Here is a 16,938-nt window from a genome sequence, read left to right on the forward strand (position 1 = left end):
GCCAGAGTAGCCGTTCTGTGCCTGCAATACGAAGAAGAGGAAAAAAATCTTCCTTTTTATAAAAAAAAAAAACACACAAAAAAAAGTGTAAAGAATGTAGAAATTCTTTGCTTATGCAATCTGTACATGAACCTTTTTGGTGGAGCTGAAAAGCCACGTTGCCTGCAGGGATTCATATATTTATAAAAATATCTATATTTTTATTGTTGTCGTTTTTTATAGCTTCATGATCGTGTTACCCAGCTACAGAGAAGGAGTCCTTTTTGGAAGAAGATTAAAAAAAATAAGTAAAATGCAAATCACGGAGAAAGGAAAAAAAATTAAAAGATAAAAAGAGACAGTCAGATCATGTGAAGTGGCGACGCTTTGGCCAGGCTGGGCGGCTGCCGGCCCTTGCACTGGGCTGGGAGCGATGGGGCCGAGCCGAGGCGGGAGCAGACCCCGGGGACGGGCAGAGACCTGGCAGCGGCCATGGGGGTCCCCGGGGAGGAGAGCATCACCCACCTGAGAGCGCCGGGGGACCTGGCTCCTGGCTGCCCACATGGCATCTCAGGCTGCATCGTGACCTTTGGGAACAGCTGTTTTTGGGGGAAAAGTCTCGCTTTTTGGGGTTTGCAGAGTTTTGTGTGCCAAGGGTGAGCGGAGGGGAGCAGCTCCTCCAGCCACCCCTCGACGCCAGCGGTTTGGCTCCATCCACGTGCAGTGACTCGGAGAAAGAAGTTACGGGTACCTGTAGGCAAGAGCCTTTAACTTATATCAAAAAGGTTTATTCCAGAGAATCTGTGTATATATCTATAAATATATCCTGTACATATATAAATAAATATATTAAAAAAAAAAAGGAATGTATAATACTAATGCAACATAAAGCAGTACTGAGCGAGAGTCTCAAAATACGAGCATTGCAATCTAGGATATACTGATCTGGGCGAAAGAAAAGATTGTTCGTTTGTTTGTTTGTTTTGTATCTTCACAGTTTTGTTTTAAAAATTGTACCGTAACATGTATATTTGTAAAGTTATTTATAGACATTAACATATCTGTTCATGGGTTCAAATAGTGTAGCGTTACTGTAAACTTTAAATTTCACCGAGTTTAAGGGTGGGGTTTTTTTAACTTATTAAAAATGGAGAAAAAATATATTAATCAAGTTTTTCTTTTGTGTTTATGGGAAATATTGAAAGAATGTATAGGTGTACAGTCCTTTAACAAATTACATTTAATGTTATAAATATATATATGTATTCATTAAAAAAAAAATATTAGTTTATCCTGGATTGCAGTGAGCAAAAGTAAGTTTATTTTTCAATACATCAATCACCAGTGGTTAAAAAAACTAAACAAATAGCAGCAGAGCAATGATTTTTTACATATTTCAGAAAAACAGGGCCAAGAATTCTTCCATCAGTTTAACCACTGTGCATTAAGGGGGCGTGGGTGTTTATTTTTCTATTTTCAAATGAAGGTATTCTTTGTGGTCGATTTAATAACGAGTACGCAGCAAAGCAAAATGTTGACTTTGGATGCTGCGGGGTGATTTTTTTTTTTTTCCCCCTTTGCCAGTACCGTCATATTTTGGGCTTCAGAAATGCCGTGTGAGCGAAACAGCGAGAAGTGTGATGCTGCGTGCAGGAGAGGTGCAACGGCTGCATATTTCTTTTGCATCTAACTCATTGCAGAATGCCGGCGATGCCTGATTTTCTGTGTTTAAAATGCTGTGCTGTTTTGTTCCTCGACGTCAGATATAGCTGTTTGAAAGCACAGGAGTGAACTAGCGAATGAATTTTAGCCTGGATCAAGCTGACAAAGGGGGAGATTTGGGGTGGGTTGTTTTTTTTAATGGGTTGGTTTTTATTTGTCCAGAAGACTTTTATCTGCTACCACAAAGAGGCAAAGCAAATTGCATCCTGAACTCTTTCTTTCCATTTTTCTCTGGTGCATATTACATATCAAATGTTCAGAATAACAGGATGACAGCATCTCATTTTAAGTTTGTTTTTTTTTTCTTCTTAGAGCCACAAAATCCTTATTCTAAAATAAATAATTTATAGTTTGAGGTTATTTCAGTGGAAGTTTGGGAAGGTAGATTTCTATAGATTTTTTGTTTTGTTTTGTTGGAATAAAAAAGAATTTTTTGGTATTTTCTTACAAATGTCTGCTAATTGTGTACATTCCAAGTACTCGAAGCGTTGAGTTTTCCTGTACTGAAAAAAGAAAAATGTACAAAACTGTGCATGATTTCAAATGTTACTAGATATTATAAATATATATATAATTTATTGAGTTTTTACAAGATGTATCTGTTGTAGACTTGTTGACTTTAACATTTCTTATTCAATGCTTATATAGTTTTATAGCCTGGACTATTATCTTTAAAAGCTAAAAAAAATTAAAAATTCCAGTTTTGTTACATTTTATACTGTTGATGTTACAATCCACAGGTTTGCATAGCGTGATTTTTTTTTTCAAAGAGCAACTCTGTTCTGTTTATTTTAATACTGTATTTCTGTGCCTGACAGCTGCAGCTGTCGAAGGTGTGAGATGAACACTAAATAAAACTATTCTGCTTTTGTTAACATGGCAAACTTACTTTTACCAAAAAAAAAAAAAATAAGTTAAATTTTGGGGTTTATTCCAGTTGTGAGGGTCCTTTGCAAAACCAAGTCTTCTAGGTTCTGTGCTTTGTAGTGCCAGGAGGGTTTATTTTTTATGGTGCTGCTTTGCGAGTCCTGGCCAGCACGGGTTTTATATTCGTAATAAATTTATAATAATTTTGGATCAAGGGCAGTATTATTTCTTTGTAAGTGGGTATCTTTATATCCACACAAGCCGTTGTGTGCATGCAAGTATAGAGGTGTTTAACGCCCCCCCCCCCCCCATCTCATATAGGGTTACACATGTAGAATCATAGAATCACAGAATGGTTTGGGTTGGAAGGGACCTTAAAGATCATCTAGTTCCAACCCCCCTGCCACAGGCAGGGACACCTTCCACTAGACCAGGTTGCTCAAAGCCCCATCCAGCCCGGCCTTGAACACTGCCAGGGAGGGGGCATCCACAGCTTCTCTGGGCAACCTGTGCCAGTGTCTCACCACCCTCACAGGAAAGAATTTCTTCCTAATATCTAACTTAAATCTCCCCTCTTTCAGTTTAAAACTATTACCCCTCATCATATGACTACATGCCCTTGTAAAAAGTCCCTCTCCAGCTTTCTTGAAGGCCCCTTCAGGTACTGGAAGGCTGCTATAAGGTCTCCCTGGAGCCTTATCTTCATAGCAGTAGTACAAGGGCAGGAGTTGCTCATTAAACCTCTGTTACTGATTGCATCCAGATCAGGATGTCTCACAGCGTGATCCTGATGGTGCTCCCGACATTTCATTCAGCCCTGCAGCTGCTGGTGGAGGTGCGAGGTCCATAAGAGGAGCCTACTGCTGGGGAAGGGGGACGCATCCAGAGCAGGCACCCAGTGCCTGGTGGGGTGGGCATGAGGGACCTCATCCTCCCTGGCTCCCAAGGAGCAAGGGGAGCCCAAGTTTGGCTTTGGCTTTGCAGGAGGGTTGAGCAAGGGAGCTCAGGAAATCCTTGCTTTGCTGGTAGGAGATGATGCAGGGGCATGTTTCAGCTTGGGGAACATTGGGCCAATCCTACCAGCACTTCCATATAATATTAATTCCTGCAAGTGGTCCTGTTGAACTGCATCCCAGAAACCTTGATTTTTGCATGCAAGTTTATCTACCTACGTATAGCCGGCGTACAGTACCAGGCATTTGTAGTTTTAAGTAGCTGGGCATTGGGCTGCATGCATCTGAGCAGGTTACATCTGTGGCACTGGGACTGGCACCACCACTGTTACACCCTAGTAGAATTTTTAAAAAATTACATGGTTTTAGGTCATTTGCTTGCCATTGTAAGAAAAAAAAAACACATTCTTTTAGCACTACTAAGATGCACTGCATTGTGGGAGGAGAAGTCTTGCTACCTGGAATGGGTTGTTGCCATGCTTTAAGGACACCCTTTGATGGCCAGCCCCGTGCCCTGCCCCAGCAGGAGCGGCATGGGCCAAGGGGTGATCCTTGGCCATCCAGGGCTGCGGTTGGAGCGCTGCTAAACAGCCTTTGGCTGGCTGGCACGCAAATGGCTTCATCGTCGCAGGGTGGTGAGGATGTTGTGCACCATTTGCCACCAGGACTTGAAAAGCAGGAGAGAGATGGATCGTTCTGCAGTTAGCTGCCATGTGTAGCATACCCGTGCTTTACAGCTGCCCAAAAAAATGTCCTCTGAGCACAGAAGTCAAAGCCTCAAAGAGAAAAGTCTCTGTCCCAGTGCAGTGGCTGACCCATGCACGGTGCTGGCGTGATGTTTGCCTTCCCTCTTGGGTTTCATGATGTCATTCTTCCTCTGCTGACCTTCACCCGCAGCAGTGTTTGCTTGTGGGCTGGGGAGGAGAGGGGTTGTATTTTACTTTAATTGCCCTACAATGCAGCCGGTTCTTAGCCGAGGATGAATATTTGGCTGCAGCATGAGATGTGCATTGAGCAATGTGCAAATCAATCTCAAAGAACATTTGCAAAGCTGCTCAGCTGAGCGAACATCCCACCTTCAGTGGCCTCAGCCTTCCACCCAAATCGTATGCCCTTTCCACATGAAAGATATTTTTCAAAGCAGAACAAAAGTCTTTTTTTCCTCTGTGGGTGACTACACAAACAGGGCCTTGCAGTGGCCCGCGTGAACTGTTTCATAGCAACATTCAAACACGTTTCTAAAATTGTGATTTTTTTTTTCCAATGTGTTCCCATTGGTCATGGCTCCATGGTAAGACAGGGAGGATTTGGCAAAGGGAAGAGAAGTCCGAAGCCCTGCAGGTGTCAGTAAGGGATGGCAACTCGAACTAAACCAGCAAAGTTTCCTGGTGGCTGGTGCTATTAAAAACTCGTGAAGGACATGTCTCCTGCTAGTGGACTCCTCCGAGCCAGTTCATCCCTCCCAGAGGCTGCATAACCTGCAGAAAGGCAATATGGAGACATAGGTTGTGTTGACATGAAAAAGGAATATAAAAGGTGAATGAAAGATGTGCTCAACGCCGCAGAGCTACTAGCAATAGGAGGACAGGAGGGAACGGCCAGAGGAGATGCCAGGACATGAAACACTTTCTAGGGCTTCACAACCCAGGACCATGGGCTCACCAAGTGACAGGGGAGGGATTTGTCCCTCTTGCCTGTACCCTCCTCTTCCTCCACCTTCTCAGCCACGCTAGCTCTAAGCATGGTTTCACTTTCTCATGCCTCTGATCTAGTCTCTCTGTTTCATCACCATCATGTTGTTTTTCACAAGCAGCATCCTGGGTGTAGGCAATATGTCAAGCAGAAGCAGCATTGTGCCCTGCCCCAACAAGATTATTATCTAAAACCAGGTAAGAAATCAGTGTCCTAGCGTGCAGTGATACAATTGGCTCTGAGCCCGGCAGGGACATTTGCACCCACACGCACCACTGTGTGATCAGCTCTCCTGGCTGGTCCCCCCCCAAAGACCAGACCATAACCATTGCACCTGTCCCAGGCCCTTTTGTGGGGGTCTGGCAGCATGCAGGAGCAGGGGATGGGAAAGGAAAGTATGCAAGCAGAAGAAAGATGTCTTACCAAATGTGCAAGTGGGATTGGCCCCGGAATTATTTCGCTAAAGGCGAAAGTCTGCATGCAGCACCCACCAGCCATGGTTTGCTCCAGGTTCCTCACCAGTGCAGACAAAAGTGGCTTTGCCATCAGGGAGGAAGGACCCCATCTGGGAGGGGAGAGCAGGGAGAAGAGGCAGAGTCAGGTGCATCTTCCAACCAAGGGCTACATTCAAATAGGCATTGGGCACCAAACTTGAGCAGTGAAAGCAAGGGGAAGTTTGGCACCAGCAGTTTGGTACCTCCACACTTCCATGGCACTGGGGTGCGCTCCCTATGCATTTGGCCAGGAAATCAGGCAGCACAAACTAAAACTGACACTGGGCAGAACGAGATAATGCCATGGATAATCAACACACTGCCTCCCCGGTGATAACACACCCTGTCTAGCTGTTATTGCTGGCATTTATCTAAATGCCACGCACACTCGCCTCCGGGGCTGCCTCACCACCCTCTGCATACTCCCGGGGCATGCTAGACTGAGACAGGGGTGGAAGGTGGTACCCCTGCCTTACATCAAAGGTAGGCACAGCCTTTGGGTTCAGTCAACCCTGAGCCAAAGTCAACATGGATGTTAGGGTAATTAGGGACTTCCAGGTGTTAGAGGCTGTACTAAAGGTTGCAAGCAAGTGTGGCGAAACTTGTTACCTTTTGACTCATACTGACAAGACCTTGATAGGAGAGGAGCAAAACTTGGAGTATTGATGGCAGAAAATCAAGGCTGAGAAAGGAAATACAAAACATAGCACATTGCCTGAAGACTCTGTCAGGCTGGTAGAACTGGGTAGAAACCCCAGACAAATTCCTACAAACCCTCACTGAAGCTGCCTCAAGGACCTGTCTGCTTTGGAGGGTAACTTTGCAAACACAAAGTGATCAGAGCCTGCACAGACACAGCACAAGCTCTGAGGAGAAGTGCTGTCGTGCACTCCCGACATGCTCATGCACACCTGAAACAGCTGCCTGGACAACCAGGATCCAGCCAGCAGCTTACCACTTTCCCAGGAGACAGCGTGTTTGCTCTGTGAGATACCTCTGGTCCTACCAAAAAAGCCTGAACCCAGTCCAAGAGAAATCATTTCATGTCTTTCCTGGGTAGCGCCACAGGTATCTTTTTTTCCCAGTATAGCAAATAACTTGTTCAGGAAATGATTCTTTGTGCTGACCTTCCATCAGACACTTACCCAGTCTGCTCAGTAAGGCAGAAAACCCATTTATTGGTTCCAGCCAGTCAATGTTGGGTTTTCACCTTCCACACCAGTAATACAGAGGAGGCAGACAAATACGATTTTTTCCCAAAGTAAAAATCAGCTAGACTTTGCAGAACTTGTTTCCAAGCAGACCCTGGGATCAAGCCTGCTTTAGTAGTACTGACAGGTAATCTCTTGTTATTGCAGGAGAGACAGATCTGTTTTCATCTTCTTGTGCTTCCCTGCAGCATTCAGCTCCCTCCGCCGTTTCTGTCCTGCAGAAGATGGCAGACTCACAGGTGATAGTTCCTGAGGTCATTCTGGAGGAACAAACTCAATGAGCAGTGGTAGGGGCTCATTGCACACCTCCATCACAAGGTCCCAGAACAATCATCTTCCTGTCCTGGAGTGACACATACATATCTTCCACATGGGAAGAACATGCACTCAAGTGCTGACATTACATGGATGATGCCCACCACACCTTCACTGTGCGCCACCACGAGGGCTGAGCAGCTGGATGGGATCAGCACTTGAATGTGTCTAAGTGATTCAGTTTGGCCAGCGGCTTCAAAGGACTCCTAGTTTTCTGCCAGTCTTAAGTTTTTGCCTAATACAGTCTCCTAGGGATGTCTTCTCTCATTTGATGTCAGTGAGGAGTTTGTCTTGACTTAGCAGACAGCAGTCTGGCCTCCAGCACACACCACCTGGTCCTGCCAAGGGAACTACAGCAGAATGTTAACTACATGACCATGGACCTTGAGCCCTTAGGAAACCTCTGAATAGACACTGCTGAACACATCAGCAGAAGCACTGAGATGTTTGGCTGGTGAGGGCAGTATGGAAACCAAAGGAGAGCAGACGGGCATATGGATGGTGAAAGCTGAGTCATCTTCATAAGAGGAGGGAAAGGACCAAGCTGCCAGATGGTTTCCTAAGAAAGATGCAATACCTTTCCAGGTACTTATGAGTTCACATGCTGGGAACGTGCTGCTGTCAGAAAGGGGCACTCATTTACAGCCTGCACGTGAGACTTTCAAAGTTGTGGCAGTCTGAATGTCATCTCAGACCTCTTGTTATATAAGTAATTCAGATTTCTGGTGATTATTCTTCCTTGTACAGAAACCACACAGCCAACTCTAACCTACACAAGAGATGGAGGAGGTAAATTTTAGGACTGATTGATCTGGGCATTATAAAATGAGTTTGTGGAAACGCCCTTGTGAGTATATACATTCCTACCTAATGCTTCTGTTGGAGGCTTATGGCTTGCACATGAAAAACTTCTGCAAATACCTCCCAAAGGCATTTATGGTCAAACTCTTGGAGAACACCAGGAAAATCAGAATTGGACCATCTTAATGAGGGCCTGCATAATCTCCCTCTTCAAAAAAGCCATTCCACTCAGAATAACCCTCATCGCCTCAGCCTGCGGTATATAAACACCCAACTAATAAAAATCATCTGCCAAGCAGCCCTTCACAAACTACCCAAGGAAATACTCATACCCCAACAGGAGAAATGACAGAAACATCTGAAAATTAGGTAATGCCTTTGCAAGTACTATCACCCTCCAAATAGCCCAGGAGAGAGGAGGAGAGGCTGTGCAATATACCCCTGATGACCAGGGACTTTCATCTGTCAAGGCAACCACCAAGGTCTGGAACCATCATACTTGGCTCCTGAGCAGCACAGTGACTACTAGATAAAAAATGCAGATAAATGCAACACACATCATGAGGCTAATGCTAAACAAACACCAAGATCAAGACAGGGGTGCGGGTTCCAGGCTGCAAGGGAGAAAGGCAAAGGAGCCTCCAGCTCTCCTGAAGCTTCCAGCTCCAGGCTGAGCAAAGATGTTCATGGTGGATGAGTGGAGCTGACCAAGCTCTGGACCTCCTCCAGCCCCATAACAGCAAAAAAAATGGTACTTCTGCTGAGATCAATGTCTGTGGAGAGGGCAGGCTGGTGTACCTGGAGCTGTGCCAGGTGGGCATCACTCCCATTTTCTCTGCAATAGTTTTTTTTCTGCTAGTTAACAAATACATAGTTATTAATATATAGTTATATCTATATGCTTGCTCATTACATTTTCAGCATACAAAGAGTTCTGCTGTTAGGTAAATATCATAGAATCATAGAATGGTTTGGGTTCGAAGAGACCTTAAAGATCATCTTGTTCCATCCCCCCCTGCCAAGGGCAGGGATATATTCTCCAAGGAAATATTCAGCTTTTAATATTGCTTACCAGTTTTATTGACGTTTACTACTAAGAAGACTGTAATTCTGCCTTAAACTGGAGGAAGTCTCAGATGGGCTGAAACATTTTGGATATACCTCTTCCACCTCCAGCTTTGCCCCCTCTAATTAGCTCGTGATGAGATTTTTCATCGAAGGAGTCTCAGAGCACAGGAGATACAGGCACACTTTCACCATGTTTTATTTTTATTCTGAATTATTATTTTTTTGTGAGGATCATTTTTTTTTTTTTTTTTAAAAATAAACAGGAGTTAAGAAACCTGATCCAGTGGGAGCCTTTGGATACCAAGTCCATTTCACGCAAAGCCCTACTATCAGCTTTCACTCTTTGACAGTGATTTTAATTACATTTTCAGGAATTAAGTTTGCAAAAGCAAGGCTGTTATTGGATATTCAGAAAACAGAAAGGTAAAACTGCTGTATTCATTACAACATTACAACACTATGTGGACACAGAAATAGTCATGACTTTTCCATCAGAATGTACTTAAATGTAGAATTTAAGAAATTTTTACAAGGTAGAGAAAGGGCAAGAAATTATTGGCAAAAGGTGGGGTTCTGAGGTTACAGATTCCAAAATAACTCTGTCTGGCTGACCAAAAGCTAGTTAATTTTCCTGAATGCTCCACAATCCCCATGTAGGTGGTACTAACTCTTCTTTGCCTTGCCCTGATCAATGTATCACAGATTTTATGAACAGGGAAGATGTAAGAGCAGTGTGAGCCCAAGGAGAGTGGGCAGCTCTCCAAAAGGGGAAACACTCATCCTCATCATTAAAGTCAATCTTAAGAAACCATGTAAAAGGCCATCATTTCAGTTGTCAGGCAAAATCTCCAGCAAAGCCAAGAGAGGTTTGCTTGTGTGGGAGGGACTGGAGAAGTAAGGCCTCCATGCATGTGTAAGCACGTAGAACAGGGCAGAAAAACAGTTGTTTATGCAACATTAAAGTTGAGAAATGAAGCAGTCAAGCGATGCAGCATTAGGGTTCAATGCTCAGCTGTAATGTTGCCTCCCAGTGTTTACATGTCGGCAATGGTGGTTTTGCACATCGCCGTGACTCTGTGCAACAGGCAAGGTCTGTGAAACATGCCGCAGTCAGGGTTGTTCAGTCACAAGTCAACCTGTGATTACCCTGCAAGGGGAAAATAAAAAAAAAGCAGCATTTTAATTTCAGACCTCACCATCCTTATGGCCCCACACTTCATCCTTGATCTCCAGGTCTACGTGAGCTGTGCCATGGTGTGGAGGTCACTTCACACTCTCAGCGGCAGAGAATTATGCCTAAAACAAGACGGTCACTTAGCTGAATGCTAAGGGTTTCAGTCTGGACGCTGGCATGCAAATAAGAGTCTAAAACTGCTGATTCTAGCTCCTGCCTGCTCTGCAGATGGGCACCGGGGAGCTGAGCTTCCCTCGCTGCCCGTGCAGCCCTGCACACAGCACATCGCAGGACCAGCCTTTCCTGTTCAGCATCTCCTAGGGAAGCTATGTCCTGCACGGCGGTACCTGATTTTTCATTAGTCACTCAGTAATTAGCTGTTTTCTGGCTCTTGGTCTAGGATGCTCCTCGTAGCTGACACATATCAAGCCAACTGTCCCTTCTTGCAAGCGCAGGAGCACCTGAAACGGTGCTGCGCGTAGTGCCTTACAACGTCCATGTCATCTCTCAGGATTCAGTGACGCAAGACAGCCAGGGCAAGCACAGTCCCATGGCTTATGACGAGAAATTTTTTCTCACTAGGAGAAATGAGAACCTCTGGCTACAAAGGCACAGATCTTCCCTGCACCTTTCAAACTTCCCAGCTTACTTTGCATATGATTCCAAATGATCAAATCTAATGCTGATCTGACCTTTGTTTATTTTTCTTTCCTCAATGTCAGAGTGATTCATTTGGCTCAGAAAATGGGTTTAACTATCATTTCAAACAACTGCTAATTACAGTGACTGAAACCTAATACTACATTCCAGCCTCAAAGGAGCCAATGGTTCGCATTAAATATCAGATAAGGTGAAACACCTCAATTTAGTCAGGCTATAGGTTTGTCAGATTGCTGTGCAAGATGCACGCGTGAGCAAGATACAACCAAGACGGAGGAAATCAGATATCACCAAGCTCTCAGTAACACTCAAGGAGCGTAACCCACGCCATTCATCTTAGGTACCCTGAAGTTCAGGCACTGATGAAGCAGATTTCAGGTGAGACATCTAATGTGCAGAAAGCGGGAATTTCAGCAGTGAAATAAATTATTAATCATCGATAGCTCTATTTTCACATCTTAAAGTCATGGGGTGCTGAAGCTAGAAAGACTTTTACAAATTTCGTAGAGCAAGAGCAATGCAAGCTCAAGGAACGGTGTGAGTTTGCAGCACGTCTCCCAGGTACCCAGGGCCAGACAGGGGCCAGTAACAAGCAGGGGCACAAGAGGGGCTTTCCAGATCTCTGTGTAACCTTTCAGCAGAGGTTTGCACATGTTTTCAGAAGGGCTGAGAGCTCAGGCTCCCAGTATGGTGCAAATTAAAGCAATAGCTTCATTAACTATCCAGTTATATATGTAACACATTGCAGCACTAGCCCTAGAAGCCGGGGCCTGAGGACCACTGGCATGCAGCAGAGGATTAGCTTCTGGGCTCCTCCACCTTGCCTGGGTCAGATAGCAGAGGTATTTCATATTTTGTGACGACTCCCTTAAAAATATAAGACTTACAAGCCAAAAAAATAGCATTTTACCATTGCCAACCAGCCTGTGGATTTAGCAGGCTCATCTTTAAATGCTTGGGTTCGAAACTTCTTGCCTTCTTTTTTTACAGGCATTTTCCTGCCTGACATAAAACCTCACATTATTCAGTGTTTTCTTCAAAAAGCCAAACACTGTCGTTCGAGGGAGGCTACAAACTGGACACAGATTATCCCAGTAGTCTCACGTACAGCCATCCCAATCGGCTCCCGCAGTAGGAACCCCCCATACGCAGCATTTCAAGGGTTCAGGCACATCCCAGCAGTTATTTTTCCTGCAGTCCTGCTGCATCTGTGACTCTTACGCTGGAGTACGCCTAACGCATCCAGCTGCCCTGGAGCCAGGGCTTTACCTCTACTCATTCACCATAAAACCCTGTTGTTCTGTGGGAACATCTGCTCATTTGTGCTCCACCCAAACACCCCACACATTCTTCAGAAATTTCTCTTTCTACAGGTCTGGTTGCTTTTCGCCAGCAGCAATGTACACATTTGACATGCTAAGAAAAAGTATTTAACAGGAGGGAAAGTGCGTTCCTCGTAAATTATTCTCACTGCAGGATGAAGAGGAGCAAGCTAACGCTCCTGTACTTCAGGAAAGCTGTTTGCGAAAGCAAAGGAGCTTAACTGAGTCAGTTAAGGTGAAATCCCTGCCATTCCCTCTCCATAATATGCGTCAAAAAGCATTTATGGTAATTTACCCAGGTCACTACTGGACTAAGTGACAGGGTGGCTGTGCAGCACCCTGGGAACCGTGCTCACCCCAAGTGAATCCATGCTCAGTGAGACACCAGGGAACGGATTTCTGCCTGTGCTTCCACCTTGGCCTCTGTGAAATGGGCCGTGAGTTTGGGGCTGGTTTCTGGCCAACTAGGACAACTCTCTTTCCTTAGCTCCCTGGGGGTGATCCATACCTGACACCAAAGACTGAATTTGCATGGAAGAGCAAGAGCCCTGCTCTGGTGGATGTGGAAGAAGACACTGCTGTGACAGACGAATGCAGGGTATGGGGTTTATAGCAATTTTCTGTAGTAATAGACCCCTCCATTCGCAACTCCAGCCCAAAGAAGCAGGACTTTTAATTCTTAGTACTTTTCAATCTAAGTCACCAGTTGGAGCTCTTTCTATTTGGCTTTTCATTGTTGAATTTGGAGGGTACTTTCCAAGGGCCGTTTACAGCTTTTCTTCACAACTATAAAATCTAAACATCATTTAATATCATGACCCCAGTATCTGAGGTTTCAAAGAAAGGAAGCAAAGATGACAGTTAGCAACTCTGTTCTTCACTTGCATGTAATAGTGAAATTTTTTTCTTGATTTAAAAAAAGACAATTTTCAGACATGAAAATATCTGTAAGTTTTGCAAAACTAGCTAATGGTTCAGTTCTGACTGCACTTCCCCACCCTTCCTCCACTCTGACGCTGGCATTGTTTGGAGTAGAACAGCCTTTTAGGTGCGTGGTGGTGACTGGCCACTAAAACCTCTGTGAGAGGTGGTATTATTTAAGTCACGCCTGTGCTTCATACTTGATCTTCAGCCATATGAAAGCAAGTGAGTAACACTGTACTATTTTATGGCTTGTTGTGCTGGATTTTTTGCTAGAACTTCTTCTCTCAGATGACCCAGCGCTCTTCTTTGGAGCTTCATTTTGAGTTTGCAGTTTCTGTGTGTTTTTCTCATCAGGATGCAAACAACAGTCTCTGTCTGAGCTGACACGGGCAGAAAGCCTTTCCTGGGCTTCTTGGTTTTAGTCTCACTATTTTATTTAAGTATCACAAGATTGAGATCTCATGGCATTGGGCAGTGCACAAACACATGGCACCCAAGCCCTGCTCTTCAAATGGCTGCTCCAGCAGTGGCTGAGATGGAAAGCCAAGCTGTAGACAGCACCAAAGAAAGTCAGGCAAAGAGCACAGGCCCTCCAGCACCCAAAAAGCCCAGGTCTGAATTTCATTCCCCTCTACTTACATCACTGCAAACCCCTTTACTTACTCCTTTGCAGAGTTACCCAACTGCTCTGAGTGTTAAGCAAAAGGGGTCATTTGTAGGAGTTACCTTCAAGCCAGATGGTTACTCAAGATTTGCATCTGGTTGGATGCTCAGTGTCAGGGAGGTTTGGTGGACAAAGTTTCTGTAAAACCTGTTCAAACTGCAGCAAAGTGCTTCTTCACTCCTGAAGTTTTAATTAATCCAACTTGATTTAATCTCTCATAATTGTGCAGTGCGTTTTTATTTAAATTTGCCTCCAGTCTCCTACCAATTAGTACATCCATGCATAAGTGATGGCGGTACCTCAGATCTCGCCGGACTGCCTCACTCACTGTTTCATCATCTTCAGCTCCTAAAATGCTCCAGGTGGCTGCCAGAAGCTGAGCGAGGGCATTTCTCCCTCAAATTCCAGACCGTCTCGTGAAAAGCCTTTTGCGATCACGAGGACTGCCCTGAAACAGCCCCGCATGCGGGGAAGCCCTGTTAAATCACCCTCAGAGCATGCATCTTATCAGCCACACTTTTTCCCTGTGACTCTCAGAAGTGGTTCCCATAGGAAGCAATGTGATGATTTTGGCTTGCAGGAGAAAGTTAACGCTGAACAACTGTTACCGAGTTGTTTGAACATGGTTCCAGCTGCATCTCTGCCATGTTTAATAACCTCCATAAATTGCTTAATTCCTCTGTAAGATTAAATGGCTGGTTGTGCATGACGCTCTCTGCCTTCCCTGGTACCAGAGTGGTAATGCTGGAATTTCAGCCATGAACTGGGATGACCAGCTGCCATCCAGGTACAGGTTGCAGATGCGTGTAGGGGCCCTTGCACCCATGTTGGCCTTGGTTAGGGAAAGAGTTTGGCAAAACAGTCTTCAAAACTCGCTTTCCTGTCTCAAGCTAGAAGATTCACCAAGTCCCTTAGAAGGGTATGCATTGCACAAGGTTAGGCCAGCAAAAGGAAGGAATGCGAGGCTGAGCACACACTTCTCAGCTCCTCACTTTATGCCCATCATGACCTCCACCACCTCCTTAATGCCTGCATCCCACCTGCCCTGGTGCTGGAAGAGACATTGAGGGAGCAGCAAGTTTTTCTCTAAGTTCCCCCACTGTTCCCACTAACAATGTTGTTGAGGTAAATGGGTGAGTGCTCTCCTCTCTAACAAAATTCTCTGCAAAAACAGCTGGTAATTACAACCATAATGAGCACAGACACCAACTAGAGATGAATCAGTTATGTACTCTTTACTCGTCTGGAACTACAGATTATGTCTACAGTGGAAAAGTTCATCTTAGAAAATATATTCGTTAGGATGATTAGATCAACACCACCACAATATTCAATATTACTTTGCCTTTGGCAGCAGCAAGGACAGCTGGGCAAAGCAGCGTTTACCATGATGCTAGTTAAGGCATGTCAGATAATATACTTTCCAACACGAGACAGTCTCCCACAACAGACAAGCCATAGCAAAGGAATCAGTTTCAGTGATCACTGAATAAATGAAAAGCTTTCTGAGGTTATATATATGGGGTGGGTCAATGCCCACCCCAGTGGAAGCCTCCCATAGCAGGGTCAATCCTACGCAATGGCAGCTTACAGGAACAAGCCCTAGAGCACCATGCCACCGGCATCAACAGGAGCTCTGCACGCTCCCAGAAAAGTCTGAAATACAGAATTGGGCATTGCTGGGAGCTTCAGCCTGTCTTGGGAACTCTTAGAAGTTGGTTTCCAGATGAACCAGCAACTCACACCCACTACAGAAAACTTCTTGGACACAGATCAGCCTGGGTTCATGCACTTGCCACAGCTGCACTCACAAGCATGACCCTCCTGGGCCTTCCCCACTTCTCTGTGATCTTCCCCAGACCTGGGGCACTGTCTGCATCCCAGTTTTCTTCAAACTGTGCTCCTTCCACTCTAGTCATGCTTTCTCAAAGCTGATGAGAAGGCTTCAGTTCCAAATGCTGAATATTATTCACTCAAAAAGTGTTCTTACTTTCAAACACTCCCTCTCCGGTGGTTACAGGCACTCTATCTGTGCAAGCAGGTAGTAGATGAGGTGCAAAGGCTCTAGCTGAATATCCTACATACTGAGGAATAGTTTCTTGATCTGAAGCAGCTAACAAACCTTGCTGTGCCTGTAAGATGTTTTCTCAAGTTGCTCCTTATGCCTTACACACACAGAGACAAGTGAAAAGTGTCTATTAGGTCAAAAATACACACACACATCCTGTAACCCGTTCAGGAGATGTAGAGATATATAAAAGTTCACAACAGTGCATTATTGCAGCAAAGAAACTACTTTTCAGCCATGGTAGAGATCAGCATATGTCAGTCAGCATAGCAGCATTAGAGCAGCACTGGAGAACCAACTGGTGAGCATCACAACCATTTGGGCTTCACTCAGTGAGCTACAGGCTATGCAAAGCCAACTTTGCCAATGCATAGACCACCATCAGAGGTCTCTGAAGGCTGCTGTCACCATCTGAACTACATATATACAAGCTCACTTATCATGCATTAGGATACAGGCACCACTGGCACTTTCCCCAGCTGTAATCCAGTCTATGTGCTGGCAGTGGGAATTGTCCTGCACTGACTCTGCCTCATCAGAGGATTCTCCAGTCCATGGGAACTCTTTCCCTTGGCAGCTGAACCAGTTTTTCTGGATTGCTTTGCATTGCCATAGTGGCACAGAGCATCTGGTAAGGCTACTCTGGCTGACTGACTCCTACCCAGCTGCCTAGGAAAACTCTACCATGGGAGCAGATATGAAAGTCAATGTTTCAGAAAGATTTGCCCTGGCTTGGGAAAAGCCAGAGAGCTGGTGTTGCAAAGAGCCTGGGCCAACAGCCTGAAAAGTCCATGCAGTAGAAGTTACCCTTCCCTCGTGGTTAGGAGAGATTTCTAACCAGCATTTCAACCTCTGCCTTATCTGCCAGCCTAGGTGTTTGTATGAATCCCTTCGGCAGAAGATCTGCACACCACATAGATATGCCTGGGTTAGTGCTTTCTCTAGCCTTCGTTTTAAAGATGGCAAATTGAAACACAGGCTAGACTAGATAAAGGACCAAAGAGCCTGTAGCACAGTGGAGATG

The sequence above is a fragment of the Nyctibius grandis genome, chromosome 6 (genome assembly GCF_013368605.1).
Source record: "Nyctibius grandis isolate bNycGra1 chromosome 6, bNycGra1.pri, whole genome shotgun sequence".
NCBI lineage: Eukaryota > Metazoa > Chordata > Aves > Nyctibiiformes > Nyctibiidae > Nyctibius > Nyctibius grandis.